Consider the following 27,519-nt stretch of genomic DNA (forward strand, 5'->3'; position numbering starts at 1 on the left):
TTCACATTGCAGCCTATCTGTAACAGAGGTCAAAAACAAAAAGCAAACTAAATATCCCCAAACTGAAAACAAAAGTCCATGAATATTGGACTGGCCAAGTAAATTATGTAATGTGACGCAGCTATTAAAGAGAATAGAAGGGATGTACGCAAAAATTGACTGGGAACATCACTATCCAAGACAGATTGTAGACTGTGTATACTATACTGCTCTTCTATAAAATACAGGATATCCATTACATAGAAATACGTACAAGATAGAACAAGTGTGAATGTAAGCATTTGGGAAATATCTGAAAAAAGCACACAAGAAACGGGGAGAGTGGGACAACTTTCCATGTCACGTATGATTGGAATTCTGAAGGGTATACACAGGAACTAATGAACGTCCGCTACCAGCCTCCGGCTAAGGAGGGAATTGCAGCCGTCAGAGTCCTCTTCCCTAATGAAGCGTCTCAGTCCGCCGGCGTGATGACGTCATCTGGACGGGCCGTGGCGCATGCGCAGTAGAAAGAGTTGCGCGAGCAGCGTGGGCTTGTGCCTAGGCGTCTGTGGCTCGGGGCCGTGTGCTGGCACCAGGGCCGCCGGGTTTGCGACTTTGGCACTCTTGGCGTTTGGGGGTGACATGAGCCAGTGGCATCATGCCCGTGTGAGCTGCGGTCAGCGTCGCGGCTTTTCCGGACATTCGTCGGCCAGGAGGAAGGGCGGAAAGCACATCCCGGAAAGGTAATACGCCTCGGCTCCTGGGCCTGGCCGGCGGAGCTCAGAGCCCCTGGGCCTGTGAGTGTTGGGGACACTCCTTAATTACCAAAATGGAGTCCCCTTCTATTCCTCAAGCTGTGTTGTTTTGGCAGAGAAAATGTGAGTAAGAGGAACTGCAACTAAGTTGAGTGATAAAACGCACGGGTACTGCCGAATTTTCCATCGAAACAGTTGATTTGTGTTGTCTCTAGGAATTATAAAGGCCGTACTGTTGCTTGCTAACTGGTGTCATTTGAGAGATCTCCCTCTGTACGTTCAAATGATTGATTTGGGACTTTGCTCATGTGTGCAGTAAACCCTTTAATTCCCTAAGACCTTCCTTTCCTCCATCTCATAGCCCATTAAGCCGGCTTCAGTTCATCTCCTGAGTTTCTTTTGAATCTGTCAACTCTTCCTCAACATCCTAATACTGAACTTGCCTGTCTGTTGCAATTAGGTCCTAACTCGTGTCCATATTTCTTGTTTCCTTCCAATCCATTCTTCACACAAGAAACCTTAAAAGCAAGTTGGAACATTGCTCATAGACAGCGCTGAAAACCATTGTTTTGAGAATAGAAAACACACCGTTGGCCTTTAAGACTCTTCTTGGTCTAGAATCCTCTCTGCTTCTCTAGCCCCATCTTGTGCCACTATTGCCCCCACTTTCTTTGCTTCAGATACACTGAATTAACCTTAGTTCTCACTCGTCTTACAGCAATCAGTTCAGATATTATTGTTCACTGTGATTCCTACCATTAAGAATTTTATCATCAGGTTTTGTATGAGGACTAAAACAAAACTGTGAAGTGGAAGAATTGAGTTCAAACACTTGCAGTCAACATGCATGTATTAATGATACCATTGTAGTCAACACCGGGCTAGGTTGTATCGGGGATACAGAAGGTCTGGCCATCTCTGGGTTTCGATATCCCTTATTTCTTATTTGTTGAGACCTTTGCATTGTTTTGTTGCCTTTTATCTGTTTTCCAGGTGGGAAAACAGGAACAAGGGAAGTATAGCTTCTTACAAGGTGGGGTTGAATAAGTGGAGCAGCAAAATGCAAAGCAGAAAGAAGAGGGACCTACTGTAGAGGGATATGCTTTCTGTTTTCAGGGCACACTCATCCTATGCAGGGAGACAGCCTAACATAAAATTTGCCTAACAAAAATATATTAATAGTTGGAAGGACTATCTCCCAGTTGGACAGCGGACGCCTGGGACTCGTTTCATTGCGTTCAAAGTTCCTTTAAAAAAGGTAAGCAAAAGTTATTACCGTATTCTTCCAGAAATCTGAATTCACCATATAGAGCCCTGCCTCTCAACACCGTCATACTCCATTTTGCCTTTTTATAGCAAATACATTTTAATACCTCCTTTACTATCCAGAAATGGAATTTATAGATAAGTACAACCTAGTTTTGTACTTAATTAAAAAAAATCCCAATGGAATGCCCTAACTATAAATAAAGAATAAAGTAATGATTAAGACAGCAATATGTATCTCAGTATGTAAATGTTTGGGGATGACTATACTAGAAATAAAGAAATAGTTACTTGTACCATGAATGCAATAAAGTATGGACTTTGATTGATAATGATGTGTCAGTGTTGGTTCATGAATTCTCACAAATGAAGCACACTGGTATGGCATGTTGATAATGGGGAAGGCTGTGTGGGTGAAGGAGAGAGGGTATAAGTGGGAACTGTGTACTTTTTGCTCAGTTTTGCTGTGAATGTCAAACTGCTCTAAAACTAGTCTACTAACTTAAAAAGAAAAGTGTGTTGCTGGCACTTGACTAACCAAACAGATCAATGGAACAGAGAACATAAATAAGCAAAATACATAAAAGAATATTTAGCAGTGAAAGCCATCCTTCATATAGGTAGGTGTTCAAGAAGTATTTATTTATGTGTCTATTTACAGGCACTCTGCTTGGAGCTGGCAATCCAGTGGTAGGCAAAATTGATGTGGTCCCTGCCTTCTGGGAATTTACAGGCCAGTTAGGAGACCAACATGAAATAAACACACATAGAAATAAATATATAGAAGTGAACTTATTTTCTTCCGTCTAATCTCTCTGGAAGAAAGGATTATAATATCGCTTTTAAATTCCAGAGGAGGAAACTTTACTTTGAGTCTCATATGTTAGCATCACAGGGTTTGAATAAATGGATAATATAGTAAAGGATTTTAAACACATGTTCCTTCTTATTTTATACTTTCTGACAGAGTTTTGAAAAGAATCTTGCTCCAGAAGAATGTTTTTCCCCCTTGCATCTTTTTTAAGAAAATCCAAGAACAGAATGAAGAACTCGGGCTGATAATTGACCTAACGTACACGCACCGCTATTATAAGCCAGAGGTAAATGGGACCCATAATTGAAAACGACCTTCTTTCTGATACTGTCGTAATTCATAGTAATTCAGTAGTTATCATCTTATGCTAAGGTGAATCCTGGCCTTCTTTTCATGGGTTCAAAAAGGGAAGCTAGTGGTTTCCTTAAATACACATTTGTAATTGCTGTTGCAAAATGAGATGAAAGATATGAATTGAACTATAGTATTTGGCAGTAGGCTGTAGATATGCTGAAGAAATTCTATAAGCTTCCATGTTCTATGTTTTGAAAACGAAGTAAACTTTTAGCAAGAATATTAATAGCCTAAAAGGAAAGAAAGGTATGTCCATTATGTCTTTAGTACTTATTTTAAGCAGTTGCCTGAGCATGTTTAGGCATCAGGGTAAAAGACAATTGTTCTCTAAGTTTTATGCTTTCTTTTCCTAATCCCTACCATCTCATATAGTACAGAAACCCATATATTCTCTTGGCCCATGTAGGACATACCAGTGCAAAAGAATTATCCTTCTGACCTGTTCCATGGCCTTGGGAGACAGTAACACCTAATATTTGTTAATATTTGTATAGCAGTTTGCCATTTAGAAAGGTCTTTCATATCCATTGACTTAGTTAATCTTCACAAGAATGCTTTGCTGTTGAAGTGGAAGTAGTACTGATATCTCCTACTGAGTGCTTACTCTGCACTAAGCTCAGAGGATAGACAACTACAATTACTAATTTTACAGACGATGAAACTGAGTCTCGGACAACGAAGAACTGAAATTTCAACTCAGTTATTCCTCTTTTTTTTTACTGTGGTAAAATATACATAAATCATATTTATTTTAACCATTTATAAATATGCAGTTCAGTGGCATTAAATACAGTCACAGTGTTGTGTAACTATCACCACTGTCTATAACCAAAACTTGTTCATCCTCCTCAACAAAAACTCTGTAACCGTCCAACAGTTACAACCCCATTTTCCCTCCCACCAGCCCTTCGTAACCTCTATTCTATTTTCTGTGTCTATGAATTTGCCTCTTCTAGGTACCTCCTGTAAGTGGAATCTACAATATTTATCCTTCCATGTCTGGCTTATTGCACTAAACCTACTGTTTTCAAGATTCATCCATGTTATAGCATGTAACAAAATGCCATTCCTTTTTTGCCTTAATAAATCCCACTGTGTGTATATACCATATTTTGTTATTCATCGGTTGATTGACACTTGGGTTGTTTCCACCTTGTAGCTATTGTGAATCATGCTGCTGTGATCATTGGTGTACAAATATTTGTTCCAATCCCTGCTTTCAGTCCTTTTAGCTGTGCAGTGTAGGTAGTAGCAGAGTTGTTGGATCATATGGTAGCTCTACGTTTAACCTTTGAGAAAGTGCCAAACGGTTTTCTACAGTGTCGTCTTGTTTTTAAATAATTATCAGAAATTTTAAACATATACAAAAGTATACAAAATACTGTAAATGTTCCCTGTATACCCATGAACTCATCCAGCTTTAATATTTACCAACTGATGGCTGTCATGTTTTATCTATACCCCCACCTGTTTATCCCCATTCCATGTTATCTTGAAGCAGCTCCGAGACAACATGTAATTATACCTATACACTAAAAAAAAAAATTATTTATATATTTATTTATTTATTTATCCTTGGGCTGTGTTGGGTCTTCGTTTCTGTGCGAGGGCAGTTGTGGCAAGCGGGGATCACTCTTCATCATGGTGCATGGGCCTCTCACTATCGCGGCCTATCTTGTTGTGGAGCACAGGCTCCGGACGCGCAGGCTCAGTAGTTGTGGTTCACGGACCTAGTTGCTCCGCGGCATGTGGGATCTTCCCAGACCAGGGGTCGAACCCCTGTCCCCTGCATTGGCAGGCAGATTCTCAACCACTGTGCCACCAGGGAAGCCCCACCTATACATATTTGGTATGTATATTTTAAATATAGGACTTTTATTCCTTAATATCATTTTTCAATAGTAAATACCCAGTGAATGCTCAAATTTGCAGTTGTCTCCTAAATGTCATAAAAAATTGTTTTTAAGAATTTTGAATTAGATCCAAATAAGGTCCACACTTTGCCATTGATTGTTAGGTCTCTGAAGTCTTATTTAATCTATAGGTTCTCCCTCCATGTCTTTCTCACTTTTTTTCCTCCTTGAATTTTATTTTTAAAGAAAACAGGTAGTTGCCCCATGCAGATTTTGATGGTTACATTCCATGTGTTGTTAACATATTCTTCAATCCTTTTATTTCCTGTAAATTGGTAGTTGATCAGAATGAAGCTTGCATGTTTTGTTTTGGCAATCAGTTTCATAGGTGATGATGTGTTCTTCCATGGAGACGTATAATTGTCTCTTTTTGTGATATTAGCAGTCACTGATGATTCATACCTACATCCATTAATTCAGTTGAGGCTTCCAAAAATGGTGGGGGCTTCCCTGGTCGTGCAGTGGTTGAGAGTCATCTTGCCGATGCAAGGGACATGGGTTCGTGCCCCGGTCCGGGAAGATCCCACATGCTGCAGAGTGCCTTGGCCCATGAGCCATGGCTGCTGAGCCTGCGTGTCCAGAGCCTGAGCACCGCAACGGAGGAGGCCACAACAGTGAGAGGCCCACGTATCGGGAAATTAAATAAATAAATAAATAAAATGGTGAATTGTGTTTTTCTTTTTTTCACTTATTAGCTGGGTATATTTCTATAAGGAGAAGATTCCCCTCATCAAGTATTTGGTTGCCCAGTTGTAGAGGCATGATTCTCTTCTTTTATTTAACAGTTTTCAAAATAATGAGTTGATTCACAAATATCCTCCAGTGGTGACCAATTTTTTAAATTTATTTATTCATGTCACTGTGGACTCCGCTACAGTTACTATTCTAACTGAGGCCCTATGTTTGAGCAGTTGGAGCTTTCAGTGACTCCTGAGTCCTTTTGACATGACATCAGTTATTTCTAGACTTTTTCAGTAGTCAGAGCTAGGCAATATGTATGTTTGTTGCTAATATTTCTAAAATATGTCATAGGTTCATACTGCTACTTTCCATTTAAATTCAGAACTAGAGAATTTTCACTTATCCTTTTCTGTCTTCTATTGATAGTCTACTTTCTCCCACCCCAAGAATACCAGTTCTCAACACTGCCTGAAATGTGCTCTATTTCCTCATTCGAATCCAAGTTCTTCTGATTCTATTCTACTACTCTACTTAAATCACAGCCTCTGTATGGCCCCTGAAATGTAAGATAGAACATAAATGTAGGTAGAAGTGTTTATATCATTTTTAGTTACATGTGCATTCATTCACATAGATTTGCTTTTCCTTTTGCATGCCTAGTAACTGTCCATTCTGCAGTTTTAATGAGAATCAAGTGATACTAACTGGTTAAAGTAGCTTTGGAGAAAATGGCTCTTATCAGAATGACTGACATACTAAGTTTAATGTCCTCTCTTGGTTTATATTCTGCCTTCTCTAATTAATTTTTTATTCTTTCCCTACAAAGGAAATAATACATATTTTCATGGTTTTGCTTTATAGGACTTACCAGAAACTATTCCTTATTTAAAAATTTGTACAATTGGGCATCCGGTGCCAGATGATGACACTATTATTAAATTTCAATGTGCTGTTAATGGGTTTCTGAAAGAAAATAAAGATACTGGTGAGTTCTTTTTGTTTTGTTTTCTTTTATCCTTTACCTGAACTTTGGTACGCATTTTGAGTGGGGTTGGGGATTTTTAACCTTTTTAATAGTTGTGACATTAGGCCTGTTGTGTTTGGTAACATGAAGGTGGAAATGTCAGATGGTGCTAATACAGTACGGTGTTTTTCCTGTTTATGGTCACAAAGAATTTAGTTTAGTTTGGAAAGTGATTTTTGTGAGAAACATGAACTGAACTAGCTTACTTATCTCTTTTTTAAACATTTGAATGGAAAAGACATAAAAAATAAAAATGTTCTTTTGTCCTATTTATTGGTTGAGAGGTGGAAGAAAAGGTTAAGACTCTCAGATTCTTAGCGTATATAAAAGAGAAAACATAAAGCAAAAGTTCGGAGTGGGACAGATCCCTAGAAGCCAAACAACACAGAGTGGACAAGAAGAGTGGCTTCCTCATCATATGTGTTTAAGATATTTTTGCTGCTTTTATACTTTGGGTGCAAGTGAGGAAGAACACTACCACCTCTTATTCTTATCTTGACAGACAGGAAGAACTTAAAAGGCTGGTGTTTTCTTGTTTCTGCTTTAAGATATACTCTCTTTTTTTTTTTTTTTTTTTTTTTTGCTTTATGCAGGCCTCTCACTGTTGTGGCCTCTCCCGTTGCGGAGCACAGGCTCCGGAAGCACAGGCTCAGCGGACATGGCTCATGGGCCCAGCCGCTCCGTGGCATATGGGGTCTTCCCGGGCCGGGGCAAGAACCCGTGTCCCCTGCGTTGGCAGGCGGACTCTCAACCACTTTGCCACCAGGGAAGCCCTAAGATGTACTCTCTTGATAGTAGGTCTTAATAGCGTCTGAATTTCAAGGATCCACTTGCCTTTTTCTACCATCTAACTATCAGAATGAACATGGTATATGCCGTGTTTTAAGACTGAGGAATCTTTTGTCTTTGGAACACCACTGACCCACATGAGAAAGTGTTCGATTTGTCCTCTTTCTAAATTTAGCCTGAGGAGTGTACACTTTATTAAATAAACCTAACAGACAGTAAATATTCCATATATAAAAAAAATGATTCACATATATTCATAAAACAGGCAGTAGGGAGAAGGAATAGAGATGGAGGTGGGAAGATAGGGGATAGGAGGTGAGAAAGAGAGGGAGAGACTGGAATTTAAAGATAAGATTTCGGGCTTCCCTGGTGGCGCAGTGGTTGAGAGTCCGCCTGCCGATGCAGGGGACACGGGTTCGTGCCCCGGTCTGGGAAGATCCCACATGCCGCGGAGCGGCTGGGCCCGTGAGCCATGGCCGCTGAGCCTGTGCTCCGGAGCCTGTGCTCCGCAAGGGGAGAGGCCACAACAGTGAGAGGCCCGCCTACCGCAAAAAAAAAAAAAAAAAAAAAAAAAAAAAGATAAGATTTCATTCAATAACCTGGTTGCTTAATGCAGGTCCTAGCTCTTAAATATCTTAAGCCCTATTCACAGATCTTCCCTGTACTTTAGCTTTAAAACTTGAGAGGCTTGGCCTTGCCTGTGATAAACCAGGGTGTCTAGAAAGGAGGCAAATTTTCTGATTTGTGTAAACTGTAGTCACAGAAATGTTACCTCTTCAGATGTTAGGGTGCAGCTGCCGGCCTCCTCACTTCCTCCAGGCTCCTTTGTGTGTGTTCTATCTGCTCCCTGTGGGCTAGAAGATCCATAGAAGTGCATGAGAACACGTTTGTAAACCTTGATTGTTCACATGTTATACCAAGTGTAGTCCATTGCATATGCTGACGCCTCTGTGGGTCTTCTGCATGCACTGGGCTAACTTCACCATGCTGTCTGTCATTGCAGTCTCAGGACCTTAGTTATGATCCATTGGTGGCTTCCTCTGCTATAAGCCCCTCCCAAAGATGCCAGGCTCACTGATAATGAGGAGGAGACTATACTATCAACTCCTTGGAATTGGTAGAGACTCAGACAATAAATTGTTTTAGTAAACACCGAGAGCCTTATAGGTTTGATTTTAGGGCACAGGGATACAGAGGTGACTAGAAGTCTTTGTTCAGTAGCAACGTACAGTTATCTAGGAAGATAAACATGTAGTGACTCTAAGTGGGTTAATTATAATAAAAGAATCAAGTGCAGCAGGTATATAGAGGAGAAACTGAGGAAGGCCTGACTGAGGAGACAGCGTTTGAGCTGAGCTTTGTGGAAGAGGATTTTGCCGGAATGAGGAAAGGACAGCCCAGGTATTGGGAACAGGTACCAAAGGCACAGGGCTTGATCTTATGCTCTGGAGGGGCAGCCTCTTGTGTGACTAGAGGGTAGTGTGAAAGGGCAAGAAATTCATGCATTCCTTTTCAGCAAATATTTATATAACACCTTCTAAGTTGAAGGCACTGTTCAAGGCAGTAGGGAAACAACCAAGTTCTTGCCCTTATGTACTTTACATTCTAGTGCGGGAGAGAGATGAATAAATAAGTAAATATATGGAGTGTCAAGTGGTTGTAAATGCTTTGGAGAACAAAAAAAAACAAGATGAAAAGGTGAGGGAGTGTGGTAGGTGATCAGGGAAGTCCGCTGTATTACGATGTTCATTGAGCAGAGCCTTGAAGTGAGAAAAAAGCGATTGGATATCAGGGAGAGTGGAGATGGGTTGGGAGGGTGTGTTCTGAAGCAGAAGGAATAGTAGGTGCAAAGTCCCTGTGGCACGACTGTGCTTGGCATGTTTGAGGAAGAGTAAGGAGGCCAGTGTGGCTGGACAGGGGAAAGTGAGTGAGGGCAGGGCAGTAGAGAATGGGATCAGGGAGGCTGGCAGGGGAAAGGAGGGAGGTGGATGATGTAGGTCCTTGTAATTTAGTTTGAACTTATCATTCAGTTGGAGAGACAGACTGGTATTTGTTTATAAAGAGTTCTCAATGCTATGCTAAAAACTTGGGCTTTATTCTGTGCTAAGTGAAGATATTTAAGCAACAGAGCAATCCAGCTAAGTTTCTATTTTAGAAAGGTAACATCTTCCATGTGGAAGATCAGTTGAAATAGAAGTGATTGTTAGAATTGTAGGACGGTAGTAATCCAGGCAGGAGATGACGAATGCCAGACACCACGTAGTCACAGACATACCTTTTGCAGAGATCAGCTACATGTTGTCGTTTTTTATTTATTTTCTCATATAATTTTTTTAAAGTGCTGGAGCACGAAATACTGTGGCATAGTTGGAAAAATCTGAGACTCGATTCTAGCCTTTTTTCAGATTTCCTGCTGTGCAGCTTGGGCTTACGTCTCAAGCCTTACTTTTTCATTGTGAAATAAAAATGGTACTAGTTAACCCGAGAACTTCAGAAGGACATAGACCTGTGGCATGTGAGGAGCGAATGAGAAAAGGAATGGAGGTGCTTTGGGACCCCAAGAGCCCTTCAGAAACTGTTTGTCCTTTTTAATATGGAGCATTAAAATTGAAGGCATTCCATTTCTTTCACTCAAAAACAAATTGTATTCTTCTGATAGCCTGTTTTTTATTTCACTCCCTTTTTCTATAGTCAGATCAGTTCCTGATGGACATTCTCCATTCCACACTATTGCATCTGATTGGTGAGTATGCAAAATTTCCCAGAGAAAATGAATTTTGACTTCATAGTAGTTAATTCTTTTTTTTTTTTTTTTGCGGTATGCACACCTCTCACTGTTGTGGCCTCTCCCGTTGTGGAGCACAGGCTCCGGACGTGCAGGCTCAGCGGCCATGGCTCATGGGCCCAGCCGCTCCGTGGCATGTGGGATCTTCACGGACTGGGGTATGAACCCGTGTCCCCTGCATCGGCAGGCAGACTCTCAACCACTGCGCCACAGGGGAAGCCCAGTTGTTGAATCTTGATAGTACATTCCTGCAAAAACACCCTTTTCTTCCGATTTTTTCCTTTTCAGGATAGTGGTCGTGTTTTGGTAGCTAATAAAAGCTACTCTTCAGAAAATTGTATAACTTGTTTTTAGTGTATCTGCTTCACTTACTTAATTCCATATTCCCTCTTTTATAGACAGACTTATCGGTGTCCACTGTACCCATGGTTTAAACAGGACTGGCTACGTCATCTGCAGGTGAGTGGCCAACCCCAAGAGGCAGACCATGTTTAAATTGTTCTGTTTAAAACAGTAATGTAAACTTATGTAATTTGAATGCAAAAATGCAGTCAGAGAAATGTATGAAGTGGAAGGCAATGTTGCCACCCTACTCAGAGGTTACGACCAGTAATAATTTAGCACATATTATTTGAGACATAAAGAATCCAGATATAAGTATATACAATTGTTCCTTGGTATCTGCAGGGGATTGGTTTTAGGACTCCTCATGGATACCAGAGTCCTCGGATGCTGAAGTCCCATAATGTAAAATGGTGTAGTATTGTCGGCCTTCCATATCTGCAGGATATGGAACCGTTGGATATACAGAACTGACTGTACATGTGATTTATTTCTATAGTATATAGACATTCTGGTTTATAATTTAATATATGGTGGACATCTTCCCATGAAAATATTTGGAGACTTCAATCTTATTTATTTATTTATTTATTATTTTTTCCTCCAAATTTGTTTCAGGTAGTTGGATATAAATTAATGAACAAAAACTTAAGCAAGATACATGTAAGAATTTAATAGAACCTGATACTCTGATTCTTTCAGTTTTTCTCAAACTCATCATGGGGCTTGTAAGAAAATTAACCAACATGGATGCTACTACAGTTGAATGTCAAATCCTTAAGTGCTTAAGACATACTAAATTCTTCAATACTGCTCTTATGAAGAACCCTTCAAGAGACTTGTGTTTTGTCTGTAGAAAAGTGTTGATTTCTTTGAGGAGTGAAGCATTCAGCTTTAGTGGATAAATCCTTGTTAGGCTGAGGCAATCATTATCATACCCCTCTTTGCCATAAATTGTATTATGAATGGTCATATCAGTCTGTTTTGGCAAATGAGTAATTAGGGGAAGGCTGTTATTGTGCTTATGAGAATGATATTTTTCTCTGAAAAAAGATAAATATGCATTAGGAAAATGACCATTTGGACTCTTTTTCTGCTTCCTCCTTGTTTTGTTAGAATATGATCCTTGGTTTTACAGCAGCCATCTTGTGACCCTGAGATGATCGTATGCCAATAAGGACAAATGGTAGATTAGAAAGAACCAGCAAAGACAGAAAACAGCACCATCAATAGTAACAACAATCACAGCAAAAGAACGATGGGACCTTAACTTGTGGAGTTCCTATAAAGTAAAAAATAAATGTTCTATGTTTACTCTAAAAACAAAAGAACTATGCAAACAAGCTTAAAACTACTTTTTTTGGTGCCAGTGTTATAAAATGTAGCTTTAAGTAAAACCTTGACTCAAATGCCAGCAACTTCAGAAAAGAATTTGGATAGGGGGAAGCAGAAAGTTATCTCACTTAGGAAAAACAACCACTATCTTTATGCTAATCCTTGACACAGAATTGAAACTTATATAGGTGCTGTAACACTTTACACAAATGCTATGCACTGGAGCAATAACAAGATCTAAATACAATTATATTTTTAAACCCTGGGTGAAGGCTTTCCATAAAAATAGCATCCTACTTTTCCCCCTAAATTTCTAAACTATCACGTACTTTTCCCCAACATCTGCAGGCGTTCAGGAATTTTTAGGAAACTTTCATGCATGATCTTAATTCCCAATCCCCGGCTCTTTGGGCTCAATGACAAAAGATCAAGCCCACCAAAAATGATGGTTCTCTTGAAGTCAGGTGAGAGACACTGGCTCAGTTAGTCTCATGGGACAAAAGCAGTGCTGCATCAACTATCTCCATGCAGCAGGGGCACGTGAGGGATCTCACAGCCAGTCATCTGTACAGCCCAGGTGATCTGCATACACAGCAGAAATCAAACTGGGTTCTCGTAAGCGAAGTCCATCATACAGATCACACACTCCCGGATCTTGTTTTTTTTTATTTTTTAATTTTTATTTATTTTTACTTTTATTTTTTAAATTACTTTCTGCTTTATAACAAAGTGAATCAGTCATACGTATACATCTGTTCCCACATCCCTTCCCTCTTGTGTCTCCCTCCCCCCCACCCTCCCTATCCCACCCCTCCAGGCGGTCACAGAGCACCAAGCTGATCTCCCTGTGCTCTGCGGCTGCTTCCCACTATCTATCTACCTTACATTTGGTAGTGTATATATGTCCATGCCTCTCTTTCGCTTTGTCACAGCTAACCCTTCCCCCTCCCCATATCCTCAAGTCCATTCTCAAGTAGGTCTGTGTCTTTATTCCTGTTTTACCCCTAGGTACTTCATGACATTTTTTTTCTTAAATTCCATATATATGTGTTAGCATATGGTATTTGTCTTTCTCTTTCTGACTTACTTCACTCTGTATGACAGACTCTAGGTCTATCCACCTCATTACAAATAGCTCAGTTTCGTTTCTTTTTATGGCTGAGTAATATTCCATTGTATATATGTGCCACATCTTCTTTATCCATTCATCCGATGATGAACACTTAGGTTGTTTCCATCTCCAGGCTATTGTGAATAGAGCTGCAATGAACATTTTGGTACATGTCTCTTTTTGAATTATGGTTTTCTCAGGGTATATGCCTAGTAGTGGGATTGCTGGGTCATATGGTAGTTCTATTTTTAGTTTTTTAAGGAACCTCCATACTGTTCTCCATAGTGGCTGTACCAATTCACATTCCCACCAGCAGTGCAAGAGTGTTCCCTTTTCTCCACACCCTCTCCAGTATTTACTGTTTCTAGATTTCTAGATGATGGCCATTCTGACTGGTGTGAGATGATATCTCATTGTAGTTTTGATTTGCATTTCTCTAATGATTAATGATGTTGAGCATTCTTTCATGTGTTTGTTGGCAGTCTGTATATCTTCTTTGGAGAAATGCCTATTTAAGTCTTCTGCCTATTTTTGGATTGGGTTGTTTGTTTTTTTGCTATTGAGCTGCATGAGCTGCTTATAAATTTTGGAGATTAATCCTTTGTCAGTTGCTTCATTTGCAAATATTTTCTCCCATTCTGAGGGTTCTCTTTTGGTCTTGTTTATGGTTTCCTTTGCTGCGCAAAAGCTTTGAAGTTTCATTAGGTCCCATTTGTTTATCTTTGTTTTTATTTCCATTTCTCTAGGAGGTGGGTCCAAAAGGATCTTGCTGTGATTTATGTCATAGAGTGTTCTGCCTCTGTTTTCCTCTAAGAGTTTGATAGTGTCTGGCCTTTCATTTAGGTCTTTAATCCATTTTGAGCTTATTTTTGTGTATGGTGTCAGGGAATGATCTAATCTGATACTTTTACATGTCCCTGTCTAGTTTCCCTAGCACCACTTATTGAAGAGGCTGTCCTTTCTCCACTGTACATTCCTGCCTCCTTTATCAAAGATAAGTTGACCATATGTGCGTGGGTTTATCTCTGGGCTTTCTATCCTGTTCCATTGATCTATCTTTCTGTTTTTGTGCCACTACCACACTGTCTTGATTACTGTAGCTTTGTAGTATAGTCTGAAGTCAGGGAGCCTGATTCCTCCAGCTCTGTTTTTTGTTCTCAAGATTGCTTTGGCTATTCAGGGTCTTTTGTTTTTCCAAACAAATTTTGAAATTTTTTGTTCTAGTTCTGTGAAAAATGTCAGTGGTAGTTTGATAGGGATTGCATTGAATCTGTAGATTGCTTTGGGTAGTAGAGTCATTTTCACAATATTGATTCTTCCAATCCAGGAGCATGGTATATCTCTCCATCTGTTTGTATCATCTTTAATTTCTTTCATCAGTGTCTTATAATTTTCTGCATATAGGTCTTTTTTCTCCTTAGGTAGGTTTATTCCTAGATATTTTATTCTTTTTGTTGCAATGGTAAGTGGGAGTGTTTTCTTGATTTCACTTTCAGATTTTTCATCATTAGTGTACAGGAATGCCAGAGATTTCTGTGCATTAATTTTGTATCCTGCTACTTTACCAAATTCATTGATTAGCTCTAGTAGTTTTCTGGTAGCATCTTTAGGATTCTCTATGTATAGTATCATGTCATCTGCAAACAGTGACAGCTTTACTTCTTCTTTTCCAACTTGGATTCCTTTGATTTCCTTTTCTTCTCTGATTGCTGTGGCTAAAACTTCCAAAACTAAGTTGAATAAGAGTGGTGAGAGTGGGCAGCCTTGTCTTGTTCCTGATCTTAGTGGAAATGGTTTCAGTTTTTCACCATTGAGGACGATGTTGGCTGTGGGTTTGTCATATATGGCCTTTATTATGTTGAGGAAAGTTCCCTCTATGCCTACTTTCTGGAGGGTTTTTATCATAAATGGGTGTTGAATTTTGTCGAAAGCTTTCTCTGCCTCTATTGAGATGATCATATGGTTTTTCTTCTTCAATTTGTTAATATGGTGTATCACATTGATTGATTTGTGTATATTGAAGAATCCTTGCATTCCTGGAATAAACCCCACTTGATCATGGTGTATGATCCTTTTAATGTGCTGTTGGATTCTGTTTGCTAGTATTTTGTTGAGGATTTTTGCATCTATGTTCATCAGTGATATTGGCCTGTAGTTTTCTTTCTTTGTGACGTCCTTGCCTGGTTTTGGTATCAAGGTGATGGTGGCCTTGTAAAATGAGTTTGGGTGTGTTCCTCCCTCTGCTATATTTTGGAAGAGTTTGAGAAGGATAGGTGTTAGCTCTTCTCTAAATGTTTGATAGAATTCGCCTGTGAAGCCATCTGGTCCTGGGCTTTTGTTTGTTGGAAGATTTTTAATCACAGTTTCAGTTTCAGTGCTTGTGATTGGTTTATTCATATTTTCTATTTCTTCCTGATTTCGTCTTGGCAGGTTGTGCATTTCTAATAATTTTTCCATTTCTTCCAGGTTGTCCGTTTTATTGACACAGAGTTGCTTGTAGTAATCTCTCATGATCTTTTGTGTTTTTGCAGTGTCAGTTGTTACTTCTCCTTTTTCATTTCTAATTCTATTGATTTGAGTCTTCTCCCTTTTTTTCTGGATGAGTCTGGCTAATGGTTTATCAATTTTGTTTATCTTCTCAAAGAACCAGCTTTTAGTTTTATTGATCTTTGCTATCGTTTCCTTCATTTCTTTTTCATTTATTTCTGATCTGTATGATTTCTTTCCTTCTGCTAACTTTGGGGATTTTTTGTTCTTCTTTCTGTAATTGCTTTAGGTGCAGGGTCAGGTTGTTTACTCGAGATGTTTCCTGTTTCTTAAGGTGGGATTGTATTGCTATAAATTTCCCCCTTAGAACTGCTTTTGCTGCGTCTCATAGGTGTTGCGTCATCGTGTCTCCATTGTCATTTGTTTTTAGGTATATTTTTATTTCCTCTTTGATTTCTTCAGTGATCACTTCGTTATTGAGTAGTGTATTGTTTAGCCTCCATGTGTTTGTATTTTTTACAGATCTTTTCCTGTAATTGATGTCTAGTCTCATAGCATTGTGGTCGGAAAAAGATACTTGGTACAATTTCAATTTCCTTAAATTTACCAAGGCTTGATTTGTGACCCAAGATATGATGTATCCTGGAGAATGTTCCATGAGCAGTTGAGAAAAATGTATATTCTGTTGTTTTTGGATGGAATGTCCTATAAATATGAATTAAGTCCATCTTGTTTAATGTATCATTTAAAGCTTGTGTTTCCTTATTTATTTTCATTTTGGATGATCTGTCCATTGGTGAAAGTGGGGTGTTAAAGTCCCCTACTATGAGTGTGTTACTGTCGACTTCCCCTTTTATGGCTGTTAGTATTTGCCTTATGTATTGAGGTGCCCCTATGTTGGGTGCATAAATATTTACAATTGTTATATCTTCTTCTTGGATCGATCCCTTGATCATTATGTAGTGTCCTTCTTTGTCTCTTCTAATAGTCTTTATTTTAAAGTCTATTTTGTCTGATATAAGAATTGCTACTCCAGCTTTCTTTTGATTTCCATTTGCATGGAATATCTGTTTCCATCCCCTTACTTTCAGTCTGTATGTGTCTCTAGGTCTGAAGTGTGTCTCTTGTAGACAGCATATATATGGGTCTTGTTTTTGTATCCCTTCAGCCAATCTGTGTCTTTTGGTGGGAGAATTTAGTCCATTTACATTTAAGGTAATTATTGATATGTATGTTCCTATTCCCATTTCCTTAATTGTTTGGGTTCGTTATTGTAGGTATTTTCCTTCTGTTGTGTTTCTTGCCTAGAGAAGTTCCTTTAGCATTTGTTGTAAAGCTGGTTTGGTGGTGCTGAACTGTCTCAGCTTTTGCTTGTCTGTAAAGGTTTTAATTTCTCCATCAAATCTGAATGAGATCCTTGCTGGGTAGAGTAATCTTGGTTGCAGGTTTTTCTCCTTCATCACTTTCATTATGTCCTGCCACTCCCTTCTGGCTTGTAGAGTTTCTGCTGAGAGATCAGCTGTTAACCTGATGGGGATTCCCTTGTGTGTTATTTGTTGTTTTTCCCTTGCTGCTTTTAATATGATTTCTTTGTGTTTAATTTTTGACAGTGTGATTAATATGTGTCTTGGCGTATTTCTCCTTGGATTTATTCTGTATGGGACTCTCTGTGCCTCCTCGACTTGATTAACTATTTCCTTTCCCATATTAGGGAAGTTTTCAACTATAATCTCTTCAAATATTTTCTCAGTCCCTTTCTTTTTCTCTTCTTCCTCTGGAACCCCTATAATTCGAATGTTGGTGAGTTTAATGTTGTCCCAGAGGTCTCTGAGACTCTCCTCTGTTCTTTTCATTCTTTTTTCTTTATTTTGCTCTGCATCAGTTATTTCCACTATTTTATCTTCCACCTCACTTATCCATTCTTCTGCCTCAGCTATTCTGCTATTGATCCCATCTAGAGTATTTTTCATTTCATTTATTGTGTTTTTAATCGATGCTTGATTCATCTTTCGTTCTTCTAGGTCCTTGTTAACTGTTTCTTTCATATTGTCTATTCTATTTCCAAGATTTTGGATCTTGGAAATAGAATCTTGGATCAGCTTTACTATCATTATTCTGAATTCTTTTTCAGGTAGACTGCCTATTACCTCTTCATTTGTTAGGTCTGGTAGGTTTTTATCTTGCTCCTTCACGTGCTGTGTGTTTTTCTGTCTTCTCATTTTGCTTATCTTCCTGTGTTTGGGGTCTCCTTTTTGCAGGCTGCAGATTCGTAGTTCCCGTTGTTTTTGGTGTCTGTCCCCCGTGGCTAAGGTTGTTTCAGTAGGTTGTGTAGGCTTCCTGGTGTGGGGGACTAGTGCCTGTGTTCTGGTGGTTGAGGCTCGATCTTGTCTTTCTGGTGGACAGGTCCACGTCTGGTGGTGTGTTTTGGGGTGCCTGTGGCCTTATTATGTTTTTAGGCAGCGTCTCTGCTAATGGGTGGGGTTGTGTTCCTGTCTTGCTAGTTGCTTGGCATAGGGTGACCAGCACTGTAGCTTGCTGGTCGTTGACTGAAGCTGGGTGCTGGTGTTGAGATGGAGATCCCTGGGAGATTTTCGATGCTTGATATTATGTGGAGCTGGGAGGTCTCTTGTGGACCCGTGTCCTGAAGTTGGCTCTCCCACTTCAGAGGCACAGCACTGACTCCTGGCTGCAGCACCAAGAGCTTTTCATCTTCCCGGCTCCAGATCCAACGTGCAGCACACAGAGCAGGGGGCAGGGTCCCCAGATGGGAGGTCTAGTGCAGCTCAGTGAAATCTTGATCTGTGATGCTGAGAGGTGGAGACGTGAGAGCTTGCTCCTTGGCCTGGCTGGCACCGCCCGGCGCTGCCCTGGGCGGAGCCTCCGCCCCTCCGCTCTTCGGAGCCGCTGCCGCCTCGACGCCTCACCACTGCTCCATACCGGATCTTGTTTTTTAATATTTGTTTTATTTTATTGATTGATTTTTTTCTTGTTTGTTTGTGCTGGATCTTAGTTGCAGCCACTGTGCTCCTTACTTGTGGCATGCAAACTCTTCGTTGCGTCATGCGTGTGGGATCTAGTTCCATGAACAGGAAATGAACCCGGCCCCTCTGCATTGGGAGTGTGGATCCTTTAGCCAGTGCACCACCAGGGAAGTCCCCCGGATTCTTTTTTCTGATCCATTTATTCCAGGGTCATAAACACCTTTAGGCTGATGCTGTGTGAGGCCTATGCTTTGAGCTATCCTATTTGTTTCCTCTCAGCTGAGTTGCTAGGCGAGTCTGGCTAGGTGTTGAATGATAGACCAAAACTGGAACTTGATCCAGATATGGCAGCAGTGGCTCCTGATCCAGCTCCATCCCATTGCCAAAGCCAGCCCAGTCGGACTGAGACTTGTGAGGCAGGCAGAAATCATTCGAAGTGGGGGACATAAGCCACTTCCCAATCTTCCGGGTTTGAGTGTGTGATCTGTGTGCTGTTTTGACAGTCTTCCAAACTCATTCTTTTTTTTATTTTAATTAGTTAATTTATTATTTTTATTTATATATTTTTGAATTTTTTAAATTGGTTTTTTATACAGCAGGTTCTTATTAGTTATCTGTTTTATATGTATTAGTATATATATGTCAATCCCAATCTTCCAATTTATCTCACCACCACCGACCCCCACCCTGTCCCACTTTCCCCCCTTGGTGACCATACGTTTGTCCTCTACATCTTCGTCTCTATTTCTGCCTTGCAAACCAGTTCATCTGTACCATTTTTCTAGATTCCAAACATGCATTAATATACAATATTTGTTTTTCTCTTTCTGACTTACTTCACTCTGTGTGACAGTCTCTAGGGCCATCCACGTCTCTACAACTGACCCAATTTCGTTCTTTTTTATCTCTGAGTAATATTCCGTTGTATATACTTACCACATCTTCTTTGTCCTTTCATGTGTCGATGGGCATTTAGGTGGCTTCCATGACCTACCTATTGTGAATAGTGCTGCCTTGAACATTGGCGTGCATATGTCTTTTTGAATTATGGTTTTCTCTGGCTATATGCCCAGTAGTCGGATTGCTGGATCATGTGGTAGTTCTATTTTTAGTTTTTAAGGAAGCTCCATACTGTTCTCCATAGTAGCTGTATCAGTTTACATTCCCACCAGCAGTGCAAGAGGGTTCCCTTTCTTCACACCCTCTCCAGCATTTGGTGTTTGTAGCTTTTCTGATGATGTCCATTCTAACCGGTGTGAGGTGATACTTCAATGTAGTTTTGATTTGCATTTGTTTAATAATTAGTGATGTTGAGCAGCTTTTCATGTGCCTCTTAACCATCTGTATGTCTTCTTTGGAGAAATGTCTATTTAGGCCTTCTGCCCATTTTTTCTTTGGGTTGTTTGTTTTTTCAATAGTGAGCTGCATGACCTATTTATATATTTTGGTGATTAATCCTTTGTCTGTTGATTCGTTTGAAAATATTTTTTCCCATTCTGAGGGTTATCTTTTCGTCTTTTTTATAGTTTCTTTTGCTGTGCAAAGCTTTTAAGTTTCATTACGTCCCATTTGTTTATTTGTTTTTAAGGCTGCATTGTTCCTTTGCTTACTGATGAACATATAAAAGTCAGAAGTTTTTGATATTATAAAACGTCAAAGTAATGAACATTCCTGTGTGAGCACCTTTGAATATATATGCTTTGTCTCAGTTAACTTCACTCAGAATGGAACTTCTGCATCAAAGAGTTTATGCCCTTATGTTTCTGTGGATATTGCTACACTGTACCAACTTATGGTTGTTCATGCAGGAAATACTTATTGAGCATCTGTTATATTTAAGCATTGTGCTGGGTGCCAGCAAAAAGACTTGTGAAATTTTGTGAGTGAAGAGACTTGACCTGCCCTTTGTGAATTCTAACAGTCCAGAGTGGGAATAGGTATTCGAGGTTCATAGTCTGCATGTAGAATTACAACTCTGACAAGTGCCAAGGAGAGGAACATGGTACCATGAGAGCATATTTTGGGAGGATTTGATCTCATCATGGAGATTAGAGAAGGTTTATTTAGGGATGTTTCAGCTGATATCTGAAGGATGAGTAGGTATTAACCAGATCGGGACGTTGGGGAGAGATTTCTGAGCATAAGGAAGAGCAAAAGACCCTGTAAGAGGAAAGCATATGCTGTGTTGGAGGAACTGGCCAGGAAGGTGGGGCTGTTGGGGGAGCATGTGATAATAATGGAGCTACAAGTGTGGGGTAGGAGCTCGATCGTTCAGGCTTATGTTTAAGGTTTCAGACTTTAAGAGTAATAGAAAACCATTGAACTTTTTTTGTTGAAGGTGAGTGTGTGGAAGATATCCATTTGCACTTTCAACCTATCATTTTGCTACTGAGTGGAGAATACACTGCAGGAAGAAAGAGTGGAAGCGAGGAAACAAGTTAGGAGACTTTTGTAGAAATTTGGCATAATGGTGGCTTGGACCTGGGTATGGTGGTCATTTTGGTGGAAAGATGTGGACAGATTCTAGAGGTATGTAGCAGTATCATTGTTAGCACTGGTGGTGGGTTGAAGATGAGGGCGAGGGAGAAGTAGCTGTCAGTGATGGTGATTCTTAAGTTTCTGGCTCCTATGGTTGGTTAGATAGGGTTTTGTAGATAGGATGTTAATATTTATACTAATTTTTCTTTTGTTATTTGTTGGTTCTTGAGGAATACTCTGTCCTATTAAATCTCCTGTTTATAGTGTACAGAGCATTTTCCCCAAAACTGACAGTTGCATATTATCAGATAACTTTTTAACATCTGCCTGTTAGGTCCTGTATTTTATTCTCTTTCATTTATTAATTAAATTGGTGTATTAATGTAAATAATTATATTAATAGATTTTCTACAGTTGTGTTATCCTTTCGTCCTTGGAATAATGCCTTTTTCTAGTCATGGTATATATCATTCTTTAATATTAAATTATTGATTAGATGTGCTGATATTTTCTTAGGATTTTTATAGCTATATTTGTAAAGCGAAATTGGACCTTTTTGCAAAAACTTGGTTGTCTTTTCTTTTTATTTACAAATGACTCGCATTGTGTTGTTTTGTAGATATTTGATTGATGTAGAAGGCATGTGGCCAGATGATGCAATTGGATGTAAGTATAAGGGTTTTCACTACTTTTCCGTTTTTATAAAATTTGAAGGTAGAAGTGTACGGGAATTTCTCAAATTTTGGAAAAAGAGAAAAGTTTGTAATTTATTTGTTCTGACATAAGATAACCTTTTACTAAAAGTTTATAAAGGGATGTATCTGGAAATAGCGAGATATAACAGCCTGAATAATTAGTCAGTTGATTTCAGCATTTTTTTCTTTTTTAAATTTATTTAATTAATTTGTTTTTGATATTATATCCACTGCACAACCAAGGAAGTCCTTTTTCTTTCTTCCTTCTTTCCTTCCTTCTTTCCTCCCTTTATTTAAAGCTCAAGTCTTTTAAAATATATGACTTCTTAGTAACAATCTGCAGTTCATATAACCAAGGGGTTTATAACTTCTCCTCTAAAAGTTATATTCCTGGGACTTCCCTGGTGGTCCAGTGGTTAAGATGCTGTGCTTCCGATGCAGCAGGATTGGGTTCAATCCCTAGTTGGGGAGCTATGATCCCACAGGCTGCGCAGCCAAAGACATTTTTTTTAAAATTTATATTTCTGTATTATTGAATTTAGTGGTTTAGATTATCTTTTTATTCTTTTTTCTTTTTTTTTTCTTTGCTGTACAAGGTCCTCTCACTATTGTGGCCTCTCCCATTGCAGAGCACAAGCTCTGGACGCACAGTCTCAGTGGCCATGGCTCACGGGCCTAGCCACTCGGCGGCATGTGGGATCCTCCCGGACCGGGGCACGAACCCGTTTCCCCTGCATCGGCTGGTGGACTCTCAACCACTGCACCACCAGGGAAGCCCTTGAGATAATTATTTTGAATTTGGATAGTGCTGATGGTTGGTTGCACAACATTGTGAATGTCTTTAATGTCAATGAATTGTATACTTGAAAATGGTTGAAATAGTAAATTTTGTTTTATGTACATCTTACCATAATAAAAAAACAGATGAACGAACAGCATAAACCAGAATTAGGTAAGATGATAGAACTCAGGACAGAATTCAAAATAAAAGAAACAAAATTCAGAAAAGCCGCCTAAATTTAAAATAATACAAGAGTGGGGACTTCCCTGGTTGTCCAGTGGTTAAGAATCTGCAGGTTCGATCCCTGGTTGAGGAACTGAGATCCCACATGCCGCAGGGCAGCTAAGCCTGCACGCCGCAACTACTGAGCCTACGTGCTGTGGAGCCCACATGTCACAACTAAAGAGCCCACGAGCCACAAGAAAGAGCCCACACACTTCAGTGAAGAGCCCACGTGCTGTAACTAATACCCGACACTGCCAAAACTAAATGAATTAAATAAAATAATACGAGTGAAGGAACATAATGGATAATGCCTTAAGAGAAACAAACAAGAAAAGGAAAGATTTTTAAATCGAAAAGAAAACAAAAAGTATTTTAGAGAAATGGCAAACATAAAAGATAGGCAGAAAGGAGTCAGGACAGCTCTGAAAAGAGTAATATAAGTACGTATAAGAATCTATTATACCATGAAAGTGACATTTCAAATGAGTGGGACACATTAGTCAGTAAATTGTGATACATACATGTTGAGGTATAAATAGTTCTCTGGAGGGTTCCATGGCACCGCAAAAGCAGACGCCTCTGAGGAGGGAAATGTGTGGCTGGGGAACGTGGGAGAAAGGATGACTTTTCATTGAATACCCTTGTGTACCTTTTCTAATGTTCTGTCATGTGAATTTATTACCTCTGAAGGTCACCTGTGTTCAAACCCCAGTTCCCCCAGTTACTAGGTCTTAATCTTGGGTAAACTCTTTACACTCTCCAAGCCTCTTTATCTGTGAAATAAGGTCAGTAACTTAGCCTGGTGCTGCCTGGCACAGAATCAACTGTCAATAAATGGAGATTATTAGTGTAAAAACCCAAAATGCCCATCAATGGATGAATGGATATTTTAAATGTGGTGTATATGTGAAATACTACACAGTCATAAAATGGAATGAAGTACCGACACATGCTACGACATGGTCGTACTTGAAAACCTTATGCTAAGTGAGAGAAACCCCACACAGTGGTCACATTTGTATTATTTCATGAAATGTCCAGAAAGGCCAAACCATAGCGACAGAAAGAAAATGAATGGTTGCAGGGACTGAAGGAGGAGGGGATGAAGAGCGCCAGCTGATGGTTACAGGGGCTTCTTTTTGGAGGATGAATACGTGATGGTTTAGATGACGGTGATGGTTGCATAGGCTTGAGAATGTATGAAATGACACTGAATTTGCTGTCTCAGAGGGTGAATTTTATGGCATGTGAATGACATCTCAAAAAAATAATTTTGAAAATGAAAATTGCCAGTTTTCCCATTTTCACTATCCACTATCCACTATTCACTGCCTCCATCTCTCCCTTCTCCCCACGTCATTCCTTTTGACGCCCACCCCTGCCGCTATCTCCCAACCTTACTCCCTCGAGCTGCCCCACGAGGCCTCCCAGGGAGCCACTGAACCGCTGGGCGCCTGCGTCCTTTGGCTGTTGGAACCGTTGCCCTGTGCCCGTGACCCCACCGCTCTCACCCACGACAGTGGACGCTTCTGTCGGATTTTTCTCGTGCATTTCAGTTGATGGTGGTGTTTTCAGAAGGTGGCACGCCCCCTGGTCAATGAAGGAAGCCCCTCAAGTTAATACTTAGGCCTGTCCAGAAGCTTGATCTCGTCCACCAGTAAACTCAGCATGCTGTGCTCTGAAAGCCAGGTTGGATGCCTGCAGGCACTTGCAAATACTGAGGACTTCAGAGGCATTTGGGCCTCAAATTGAGGCCTTGTACCTCCACATGCGATGTGACCTCAGCCCTTTGCTGCACCTCTCCTAAGTGAAGTGGCACAGGAATACTGGCCTTGCCTGTCGTTGCCAGGCTTAACTGAATAGTGCATTAGCTGCCCTGGTGCTTAGGTGTTGAGTACATGGTGATGTGCATTCCAGGCCCTATTCGTTTCCCTCCTGAGGCAGCAGTTCCCTTGGCCCTGCCCCTATTGTCAGCTGCCCCTAGGATAACTCTGAGCCCTAGCCACCTCTCTGGGAGATTTCCCTATACCCCCACTATAATCATACCTGCATAAGGCAACTCAGACCTTTCAGACGTGTCCTGAACCTCTTGTTTTCTTAAATACCTCTGTGGTGGTTGTGAGACTTAAGGACAACCTCCCCAAGAGGCTTTTTCTATTTCTTCTAGTAAACCTAGACTCACCTTCCGTCATCTTCAGCTCTTCTCACATTTTGTTCTTTCAACCCTGACCTCTGACCCTGCTTTTCACTTCTGCCCTTTCACCCTCACTCCTGCTTCCTTTCATAAATCCATGAATCTCTTTCGACCCTCCTGGCCCTGAGCCACGTTCCTTCCTCTTTCCTCAGTTTTTTCCCCTTTCCTCCCCTTTCCTTCATTCTCCCATCCGACTTTCAGTCCTTCCTTTCTCATGCAGACTTTGATTCCAACCCCATCAAAAACAAAACAAAACAAACAAAAATTAAAGCACGCCAGAGTTAGCAGCATCTCAAAATTCAAAAGGTTTATTACTCACCTATTCTATTATATTTACTTATTCAGTTTTATTGTTTTAAAATATATCAAAATAAATAGAGAAATTTATACCTATCTTATTTATATATGGAAGAACAACTGGTACCCCAGGTGGCACCAACAATCCTAGCAGCTCTTACTATAAATATCCGTAGTAGTAAGCAATTTCCATTTCTTTTTGCCTCTTAATGAAAAACTGCAGTTTCCCCAAAGAGGTGTATTTGGCAGCATTCACACGTTCTTGTTGAGCCCGCCTCTTCATGGCCTCCCGCTCTGGTCTCTGCTCTTGTTCGATGGGCTTTGACATGACTGACTCAGAAACGTTGGGTTTCCTCCATGGTCTTCATTGCTTGCTGAAGTCTTGGAGTAGAAATGCGGTTTGGAGCTTGGGTGGGGAGTGGCGCTTAGTCACAGCAGGGGGAACAGGCTCCCGCTGGAGAGAAGCACAAGATGAAGTTTTGTAGGATGCAGGCCTAGGAGCGGAAGACTGAGGGACACTAGGCTGGGTATGGTCGGTCCAACCCGGATGGGTTGGGTTGGTCACAGTTGGCTGAGCTGGTTTGGCAGGACCTGGCAAAGAGGCAGGAGCTGGCTGGGATGAACTGGCTGCAGCAGGTTGAGCTGAGTTAGTAGAGGCAGTCTGGGCACGGTCTGCCACAGTAGGCAGATGTGAGACCAGAGACTGTGGCCTCCGAGGAGCAGGTCGAGCTTGAGGCTTGTCCCAGGCAGAAAAAGGCAGAGGTATCAACTTGACCTTCCCACGAGGAGGCAAGTGATACTGGGATGGAGATGGAAACTCTGTTTCAGCACTGCTGTCTGGTTTCTGGGTTTTGACTTGAGGTTTCTCAGGGCTCTTACCCTCACGTGGGGTACGCTGCCATGGCTGGCTAGGTGGGGGTGACTGGAGGTCTTTAGGGTTGCCTGAATTTCCCAAGACCCGACAGGAAGAGAGCCCAGTTTTCTTATCATTCTTCTCCCCCAGTGCATGAAAAACCTTCACAGACTCCAGCATGCACATGCCTAGGGAGGTTCGAGGCTTTTTAAAGCTCTCTTGGATAAGCTCAGTTTGGTGTTCCTTCTGCTTCATCTGGGGAATTGTTGGCTTCTCTTCTGCCTTGACTTTGTTCCCTGACTACTTATTCTCTTCAGCCTTCTTTCTTCCTCTGGCCCTTGTGGTCTTTTCCTGTCCATGGCTCTTAGTTCTGCTGATCTTTCTGGATGCAGTATTCTGAGGTTTGCCTTTAGAATACTTGGCCGTGTTCACAGGAGCCCTGTCACTGACTGCAGCATTGCATGGAACCACTTCTCCCCCTAACAGGCACTCTGGATTCTTTGGCTGGATTTTGGCCTTGGGAGCACCACTGATCGGCTCAGAGACTTTATGTTTGTTCTTCCTGGGTTGATCAGAGAGAACCTTTAGGACACTTGGCTTTTCCTGTACCTGATTCATCTGAAGATGAATGGCTCCGGTGTCTTTGGCTTTCATCACGTCGGGACCTTTGGATTGATCAAGATCTTTCAAAGAATTAAAGATATATTAGTAAAAATGCATAACAAGCAACAAAATTCAATCAATGTGAATGTATAGGTAGCCAAATTATATATAGACAAGTATTTCAATTGAAACTGGTACAAAGCTGACAGCCAAATAATAAGTGTAAAAGAATTTCATTATTGTGCTCATTCATATTTTTACCCAGCAAGTAACAGGTATTAAGCCTGGTAGAAATATATATTTCAATGAATAGAAATATATCATAAGCAGAAAGGAAGCTTAAAAAGTATCAAGGTTTTTGTATTTTTCCTAGAACTTGGATTATAATCATCTTCAACATCCAAGAAGATAACATCCCAAAACCTAAAAAAACATCATCACTTGAATCCAATTAAAAAGGATTTTCAAATGTACGAAAATCCAAAGGACTCCACAATATTGTTTTAGATAAATGCAGATTTTTTTTTCCCGTGCCGCATGGCCCTGGCAGTGAAATCACTGAGTCCTAACCACTGGACCGGCAGGGAATTCCCTCAATGTGGAACTAGAGATGTGGGGCTTGACTTTTTCTTTTCCTTCTTAGGTAGCTAAGATGTAGAAACGAACGGTGGCTGTTGATCAATGTGCTCTCTGTGTTAGGAGGGAAAGAACTGTAAAGGTGAATGCAACCTTGCCGTAGAACCTGCATATCACACAAAGGAAATAGTCCTTCTG

The 27,519-nt window shown here is 40.4% G+C and overlaps 2 pseudogenes across 2 annotated transcripts; one reads left to right on the forward strand and one right to left on the reverse strand.

Moving 5' to 3' along the window:
• The first annotated feature begins 624 nt into the window (after positions 1–624).
• LOC307068784 (RNA/RNP complex-1-interacting phosphatase-like) lies at positions 625–25,277 on the forward strand (annotated as a pseudogene). Its single transcript has 7 exons — positions 625–725; positions 1,920–1,995; positions 2,971–3,103; positions 6,627–6,750; positions 10,762–10,822; positions 21,717–21,763; positions 25,213–25,277. The product of its transcript is annotated as an RNA/RNP complex-1-interacting phosphatase-like (transcript).
• Positions 25,278–25,449: 172 nt separating this feature from the next.
• Positions 25,450–26,835, reverse strand: LOC307068785 (uncharacterized protein C2orf78-like; annotated as a pseudogene). The gene has a single exon. The product of its transcript is annotated as an uncharacterized protein C2orf78-like (transcript).
• Between the last annotated feature and the right edge of the window lie 684 nt (positions 26,836–27,519).

The sequence above is a fragment of the Hyperoodon ampullatus genome, assembly GCF_949752795.1.
Source record: "Hyperoodon ampullatus genome assembly, chromosome: 20".
In the NCBI taxonomy this organism is placed as follows: domain Eukaryota; kingdom Metazoa; phylum Chordata; class Mammalia; order Artiodactyla; family Ziphiidae; genus Hyperoodon; species Hyperoodon ampullatus.